The sequence below is a fragment of the Lactuca virosa genome, chromosome 9 (genome assembly GCF_052849685.1).
Source record: "Lactuca virosa cultivar CGN04683 chromosome 9, Lactuca_virosa_CGN04683_v6, whole genome shotgun sequence".
In the NCBI taxonomy this organism is placed as follows: Eukaryota; Viridiplantae; Streptophyta; class Magnoliopsida; order Asterales; family Asteraceae; genus Lactuca; species Lactuca virosa.
The window spans coordinates 7,465,883-7,475,143 of record NC_136434.1 but is presented as its reverse complement, the minus strand read 5'-3'; the positions used below and the strand labels follow the sequence as shown (position 1 = coordinate 7,475,143).

At 34.3% G+C, this 9,261-nt stretch overlaps 1 pseudogene; it reads left to right on the top strand.

The window, feature by feature from the left end:
• The first annotated feature begins 2,453 nt into the window (after nt 1–2,453).
• On the top strand, nt 2,454–2,995 carry LOC145138155 (monothiol glutaredoxin-S2 pseudogene; annotated as a pseudogene).
• The last annotated feature ends 6,266 nt before the right edge of the window (nt 2,996–9,261 follow it).

Below are 9,261 nucleotides of genomic sequence, written 5' to 3'. Positions count from 1 at the left end.
GATTTTAGGAGTTGTTTAAAATAAGGGAATGATTAATTACCATGATACCCTTTTCTTATTTTTAATTCAAATTAATTGAATTTAAACATTTTAATAATAACAAAACTTCTAATTAATTATAACCTTAGATCTAAGATAATAGATGGATGAGATTCGTTCTCGCGTTCTCAACCTTTTAGGTGTTTTCATTTGATCCTACTCCTATATATATATATATATATATATATATATATATATATATATATATATATATATATATATATATAAGCAATTAACCAAAAAAAAAATCTAAGAAAGTATATATATCATAGTGTATTGAAGGAACAAGAAAAAAAAATGAACTGCACTGCATTCACGTTTCCTTAAGTAGGGAAAAAAATCAAAAAACCAACCTTAAAATCGGTGGTGAAGATAGGTATATCACCGGAAATCGTTTTCTATGGCGGTGTTCACCGTTCTTGTCCGGCCGGCGGCAGTGTTTTAGGGCTCCAAAACCGGAAACAAATCCTCCAAAATCGGAATAAAAACTCAAGCTCTTACTAATTAAGAAGAAATCAAGGACCAAAACCTTACCTTTTAGCTGGCCGATGAAGTCGAATGCCGGAAAATGCCTGGGATCACCGAAGCTTGAGAGGAAAATGGAAGGGGCAGCCGACTGGAAAATGAAGACCGAAAGCGTTTTTGTTACAGCGAAACCCTATAGAGACGACATGTCGTCTCTATACGTAAACGAAAACGGTGTCGTTCCAATTCACGTCATTAAAAAATAAAATAGAATAAAAAAGGGTTTTCACGCGGATCGGTCCCACCTTTTCCAAACGACAAGTCGTCTGAATAGCTTGACCAAAACGACATTGTATTCCATTTCTGCAAGACGGATAAAAAATAAATCGAAATTAATTTTTAAGCACCCTATAGCGACGACATGTCGTCTGCATAGGTTGACCAAAACGGCATCATATTGCTTTTCTGCGACAAAGAATTAAAATAAATCGAAAATATTTTTTTAATTCCTCCTCCCGACGACGTCGGTATAGAAATTCGGTATACCGCCAATATTTTTCCCCTTCCCGCCGAGCCTATGCAGACGACTTGTCGTCTGTATAGCTTTTCTGGTCAACGACATATGGTCAATGTTTGAAAACTCTGTCCAGACGACATGTCGTCTCTATAGATCGACTTTTGCCGACGACAAATGTCGTCTGGATAGGTGTCGTCTGCAAAGGGTTAGATCCTTGTAGTGGAACAAGGCAAAGATTAAATGCATTTTTCGTGTCTAGGTTCATTGATATGCATTTTTGTAACTTCCTAGGAAGATAGCATGTATGTTGGTGACCCTTAGCTTTGTCTATGGCCAGTTCTACAATTTGATTCCAAGTTCAGAACTCAAATCATCTTTTTATTCCTTTCTTTTGGCTTTTTCGATGCATATATGTGGCGATATCTAATACCAGTAAATAAAAAACATAAATACCCTGTTGCACGGTTTTATACATTATCCTCGGAACATAATATGAAAAGATGTATCCATGCACATGATTCTGATTTGATGAAATGAATAGGATTGAGAAGAAAAGTGAGCATATTAGAATGCCATCAGTCAAGAACAAAGATAGACCTCAGATTTTTTTTATTTTAAAGGCCTGCTGAAAAAGGTTTTACAAGGGATCTCTATCAATAATTCAATTAAACAACTTCTTAAAAAGGATAGTGTTATTCAACCATGGCTACCCAATAAAATGTTGACTGCTATGATATATAAGCTTTCATGTTAAAACTAGAACAGTTTGTAGAAAATCGCTTAGTGATAAGCATAATATTCTGATCAAACGCTCAAAGATACAGAAATCAAATAAGAATATCTCCCCATGCAAAAGTTCCGTTCTACTTGTACGGATGCCTTTGATTTTATTGTCTATAGTATATGCTTTTATGATCACCACTGATACGCATATATATCTTTTCTCCACATATTTGCTTTTCCTAGGCTTTCAGTCTGGAGAATTAAGCTGCAGAGAGGCATATTGGTATGGTATGGAGGGTTGCCCCAATTGGTTAATGGAGGTACTTTCTCCACAAATAGCAGATGCTCTAAGATAAATATACTATATGAAATTACCATATTACCCTTCTCAGTAGGCTTGCAATGGAGTCAAGGACTATTCCTGAAGTTCTTACACAAAAAAGAATAAAAAAAAAAAAAAAAAGCATAACTAAGAATCAAATAAGTGATATTAAGATTGATGATTTAAAAGGATGTCATGATCACCTTCGGAATATTATTATATCAATTTGTAATCTTGCTCCAGTGACTTTTCGTTTAAGATTAGTGTCAAAATTAACAACCAAATACCACTTGCATGTATTGATCTACCTTTTCCCTACTTTTTTGTTCTCTAGTCTAGCTATATATAGCATCCATGGCATTTTAAGTTCCTCAAAGCAAAGCCTCTTACCTCCATCCCCATAAACATATCATAGTGTTAAATATCCAGCAGTAACAATGGTCATTGTGAAAAGATTGGTAACCAACAAGGCTGTGGTTATATTCAGCAAGAGTTCTTGCTGTATATGCCACAGCATCAGGACACTGATATGCAGCTTCGGGGCAAATCCTACTGTTTATGAGCTTGATGAACACCCAGATGGTCAAATAATCGAGAGGGAACTCAAAGCCTTAGGGTGTAAGCCATGTACCCCAGCGGTTTTTATAGGCCAGGAGCTGATTGGTGGAGCCAATGAGATTATGAGCCTGCATCTCAAAGGCAAGCTGGTCCCTATGCTCATCAAAGAGAGAGCTATATGGCTCTAATACCATTGTGTTGTAGCCATCCATAAACAGAGCTAGAGCATTTTGTTAAGCTCTGGCATACTTAATTGAGAATAATCATGAATCGGAGAATAAGTAGTAACTAGCCTGGCATTTTGTCTAGCCATGCCATATATTATATATATGTAACTTATTTGGTTTTCAACTTTTTTTCCTTATGACAAATATATGCACCCAAAGTTGAGACCATATTAGTAGCAATGGAATTTCACTATGAAAAACTTGAATCAACTCAATTCAGATGAGTCGTGTCTAACTTCAAGAATTCAACCACTCGGAAATGTAATATAATAATCTAACGAGATTTATCATAATGTGGAAAGGCCTTTTATCATAACCTTTTGAAGTTTGTAGGTGATATCTAACAGTACATACATATGTGATGTGTCCAATTTACCTATTCCAGTAAAGTAGATTGCTGGAACAGCAAGACGCTAATGGTTATTAAAGGGAAATCAACAAGAACTTTCCAAAATTATGCCCAGTTGATCCTCTTTGAATTGGTATTTATTTGTATATAATATATATTTGTTTATAATTCTCTTTTCTTGGATCAAACTACCAAGAACTTTAATAAGCTTTTCTTATATAAACCATAAGGCCCACCACAAAGGCCCTTCTGAAGATCTTAGGTGAGATTCATGTATTCCATATGAAATACTAATAAGTCACCCCACATGTAGTCGGTTTTCATTGAGGCACCAAATCTAGCTCACACAGAACAAAGTTCTTGCATCAAAATAAATTAAAGATAACTCGCTACTAATTAGAAGCTTCACATTGTAGTGGCTAGTAGATACGCTGTGATTCTGAATTTTCAACTTTTCTGATCACTATCTATAGATATATTTTTAATGCCTAAACACAGGGAATCAATTCCTAAACACCAAGAATCAATTCCTTGATGATAAACTAATCAAAAAAATATAATGTGATATTACTAATGATCAGAGAGTATCAGTAATATTTGGCAATTGCTATAACTGGAGACCTCACTCTTCTCAAACTAGAACAATTTGTAGAATTAAAGTCACTAGGGTCCGTTTGGTTGTAGAAAACTGTATTCAGTTTTCTTGTAAAAGTTGAGAAAAAGGAGTGGAGTTTTCATTTTCAGTAGAAATTGCATTTGGTTAAAACAAATTAAGTTTTCATTTTCCATTTTAATAAACTTGTTTGTATGTGCATTTTCTATCAGTTTTTCATTTTCCAATTTTTGTTATTGCAAATAATACAATATTTAACATATTTGAACATAAAATGAAACAAAGATTTAATATATATATATATATATATATATATATATATATATATATGGGGGATGCAGGTGTGTGTGTCGGGGAGGGGGCTAAGGGTGGGTGTGCATAGGGGGGGGGGGGGGGGGTGTATATTTTAGAAAACTTTTGGAACTATAACAGCATGGAAAACAATAATTATCAGTTTTTCAGGTTACTTGTAATTTAGAAATTTGAAAAAATTCTCTTTTCTTGGAAAAATTTTAGAAAAAATATTAAACCAAACATGTTTTTATAACTTTCACTTTTCTTAGAAACAGTTTCAGGAAAAGAAGAGATTTTTGCACATCCAAACGCACCCTTAGTGATAAGAATAATATTGTGATCGAGCACTCAAAGATACAAAAATCAAATAAGAATATCTCCCCATGCAAAAGTTCCGTTCTACTTGTACGGATGCCTTGATTTTACTTCTCTAGTATATGCATATCTTTTCTCCACATATTTGCTTTTCCTAGGCTTTCAGTCTGGTGAATTAAGCTGCAGAGGCATATTGGTAATATGTATGGAGGATTGCCCCAATTGGTTAATGGAGGTACTTTCTCCACCAATAGCAGATGCTCTAAGATAAATATAGATAGTGCAATTACCATATTACCCTTCTGAGTAGGCTTGCCTTGGGGTCAAGAACTATTCCTGGGGTTCTTATAAAAAAAAAGTGTAACTAAGAATCAAACGAGTGATATTAAAAGGATGTCATGATCAACTTTGGAATATTATTATATCAATTTGCAATCTTGCTCCGGTACCATTTCGTTTAAGATGAATGTCAAAATGAAATCTTGAAAAGTACCAAATACCACTTGTATCTATCTATCTACCTTTTCCCTCCTTTTTTTGTTCTCTAGTCTAGCTATATATAGCATCCATGGCATTTTAAGTTCCTCAAAGCAAAGCCTCTTAGTGTTATCCAGCAGTAACAATGGTCATTGTGACAAGATTGGTAGCCAACAAGGCTGTGGTTATATTCAGCAAGAGCTCTTGCTGCATATGCCACAGCATCAGGACACTGATATGCAGCTTTGGGGCAAATCCTACTGTTTATGAGCTTGATGAACACCCAGATGGTCAAATAATCGAGAGGGAACTCAAGGCCTTAGGGTGTAAGCCATGTATCCCAGCTGTTTTTATAGGACAGGAGCTGATTGGTGGAGCCAATGAGATTATGAGCATGCATCTCAAAGGCCATCTGGTCCCTATGCTCATCAAAGAGAGAGCTATATGGCTCTAATACCATAAACAGAGCATTTTGTTAAGCTCTGTCATACTTGAGAACAATCATGAATCGGAGAATTGAATAAGTAGAGTAACTAGGCTGGCATTTTGTTGAGCCATGCCATATTAATATATATATATATATATATATATATATATATATATATATATATATATATATATATATATATATGTAACTTATTTGGTTTCAATCTATTTTGCTAACACTCATGGATCACAAAATAAGTAGTAACTCAGCTACATTTTGTCTAGCCATGAAATACATGATATATATGTGACTTATTTGGTTTCAATATTTCTTTCCTTTAAAGCAATATGCACCCAAAGCCCTTAGCCGTTTCGCATTCCACATCATGTCTTCAGTTGAGAGAGCTAAATGTATTAATTATTAAAGAAAAGTGATGCTTCAAGAATTCAACCACTCCCAAATATAATATCAGAATCTAATGAGGTGTTATATAATTTGAAAGAGCTTGTTATTATAACCTTTTGAAGTTTGTACCTGATATACAACAGTTCAAACGTGGGGTATAAATCTACCTATTTTAGTTAAGTAGATTGCTGGAACATGATACAAATGGTTGTAATAGGCAAGTCAGCAGTAACTTTTCAAAATTATGCCATGTGATCCTCTTTAAATTAGTATTTATTTGTATATATATATATATATATATATATATATATATATATATATATATATATATATATATATATATATATATATAATCTTTATAATTTACTTTTATTGGATCAAACTACCAAGAACTTTTAAAAGCTTTATTTTTATAAACCATAAGGCCCACTACAAAGGCCCTTTTAGTGATCTTTGGTGAGATTGTGTCCGGGGGCGGCGGAGCCACAGTGTAATAAGCGGGTTCACTTGAAAGTTGATATTAACCACATTTTACTAAAATAACCCTTAAAAAATTCATCTTTTTTTGAAATTATCCCTTTTGACACCCACTTTTGTTGAAAAACAACCCTTAAAAAATTATTTTTGCTGAAATTATCCCTTTGGCATCCACTTTTGCTGAAAAAACATACTTTTGTAATATTTTTAACAAAAAAACTCCCAAAGAAACCTCAAAATTTCAGATTTTTTCTAGGTTCAAATTTGTGTTTAATTTTTCATATAAGATGGACCCCAGTAATATTTTTTTCTGGATCCGCCACTGATTGTGTCCCAAATGAAATACTACTTAATTAAGTTACACCATGTGTAATCACTCTTTATTGAGGAACTAAATCTAATTCACACAGAACAAAGTTATTGCATCAAATGAATGAAAAGAATACTCACTATATTGCCAGTAGATATGATGTGATCCTTATTTTAAAACTTTCTGATCTACTAACTACCACACAATCCCTAAACACCAAGAATCAGTTCCTTGAGTATAAAGTAACCCATAAAAGATAATATGATAGAACTCATTGTTAATGTTACTGATGATGCGAGAGTATAAGTAGTATGTGGCAATTGCTAATAGTGGAAAAAGAGATGGATGGAATTTTCTTATGCTCCATGTAGGGAACGCGTATCTACTTATCATGCATCTTTAATTAAAGAAGCACCTGATGTATTTTAAAATCCCAATTTCCCATTGTCATTTATTTGTCTCTGAAATATAAACTTTTGCATGAAAAGAGACAACACATGGATTTCTCCATTATTATTATTATTCTTTTGTATATTTTTCCTAGAAAGACATCTTCAGTATCAAAAGCTCAAAGTGCATCAAAGTTATATTGCGGATTTATGATAAATAGATCATTAGCATAACAATGATTCAAGACTTGTAAAGAGGTTGAATTTCTTACTCTGTATCTTATTAACTCCCGCTACATGCATCATGCATAAGACCGTATGTGTTTAGAACCTGAAACATGAGATTCAGTACTAGAGAATCATCTGGTCTACCTGTATCAGGAATGATGGTAAGGTGCCTCTCAGCCAAGTGCTTGAGGGGGGTTCAAGTCCTGTTTGGGACTAAGGTATAGAATACGGGTTTGTGAGTTAGCTAGCTGTTCAAAAATAATCTGGTCTAAAAGATTGAATCTACCTTGAGTAGGTGGAATCAGATCAGAGATTGAAAATAATAACTGGAGTCACCAAAAGCATAGTGAATCATAAGCATTCAGAGAAGTTTATATGGTTCCAGATGTGGGGGACATTGTTCTAAATGAGAAGAGTATACAAGGTTTGAAGTCATAAATATAATGGAGCGGAAAGGGTCGTTGGAAGAATGAAATTAATGACGATAATGCCTATAAAAATCCACAATCAAATGAACTTGAACTTATAGAAGCTCACATTTAGTTGCACTTGATACTTCTTCGATCCTTAGAAGTAATGTCTACTGCGCAAAGTTAGTTGACAGCATTCATGTACATCCGACATAGAAATAAGACTAAGACAAACATAGCACAGATTGAATTCAACATACATCAATATACGAACAGTAATTCGACAAAAACAAACAAACAGCCAGCGATTAACACACAGGAACGCAACCACACTCCACACTGGAACGAGAGAATACCTAGGACATGAAAGCGAACTACCAAGCCTCCTTACAGAAATCGATACATCGATGATGAAGATCCATGGAGATCAATTCGATTGGAAGGAAAAAGAAAACGAAAACAGGGTCTGGACTTGATTCGCATCAATGGACGACGGTTACAGGTGGCAGTTGCATCTTTTGGGTTTTTCAGGGGTGGTTTGGATTAATGAGCTTATTTTTTATTTGCTTATTTTTTATTTGCTTATTGCGATGAGAATAAACAGTTTTTGCAAAAATGTTTGTGGTGGGAATAAGCAATATGCAATAAGCAATGGGGGAATGTTTAAGATTCTTATCCAAACACTTAAACTTAGCTTATTGTGGTGGGAATCAGCAATAAGCAATAAGCACCATCTTTTTTTTCCTATCCAAGCACCCTCTAAGTTTGGGCAAATGCAACTAGTGGTGTCCCTCTCTACCATACCCCGACCAAAAGGTGGCTACTTGTTACTAAGGTACTGCAGTGAACATAACACCGTTCGGGATGGATAGGTGTGGTAAGCCTACCGCATGTCACAGCTCTACCGTACAAAATCAATGTTCCTCCCCCTTCTTTACCATTTTTAACGTGCATTTTTTTAAAAAAAATGTTTTTTTTGTTTACCTATTATAAAACACTCTACATTTTAAACCACAAAAACACCTTCTTCTATATACTTTTGATTAATTCCAAAATGTCTTCGTCGGATACGCTGATGTTGCGGGAAACGGGTTTATTGGGGACGTCATGCGAACAACATTTGCTTATTTACAAAAAAAAATGAAGGTTAAAGTTCGCAACCAAAAATTAAAAGTCCTCCTTTACGAAGAAATCGTGAAGTCAAACACAACCAACTTGTAAATAACTATTTTGCCGATGATGCAGTGTACACTGAAAAATTCAGACGTCGGTTCTGGATGAGAAATGTATTATTTTTTCACATTGTTGATGATATAAAAAATTGATTTCTATATTTTCAGCAGAAAATTAATGGAAGAGGTCAGAAAGGTTTATCCACAATTCAAAAATATACAACTACAATTCATCAAATAGCATTCGGCATGAGACCGGACTCATAAGATGATCATTTGAGGATGTTAGAGCGAACGACGCGAAAGTATGTATACAAGTTTGCTAAAGTTGTGATTATCCTCTATAGTGGTCGCTATTTACGCATGCCTACAATTAACGACATCCACCAACATGATCTATGGATTTGATATGCATTCTTTGGTGTTGTTGATTCCTACAATATCAATGTTCTTGATCGGTTATTAATCTCCAACGATATCTTAAATAGAAGAACACTTGATTGTCCATTTGAAGTAAATGGGCTATAATACAAGCATGAGGGTT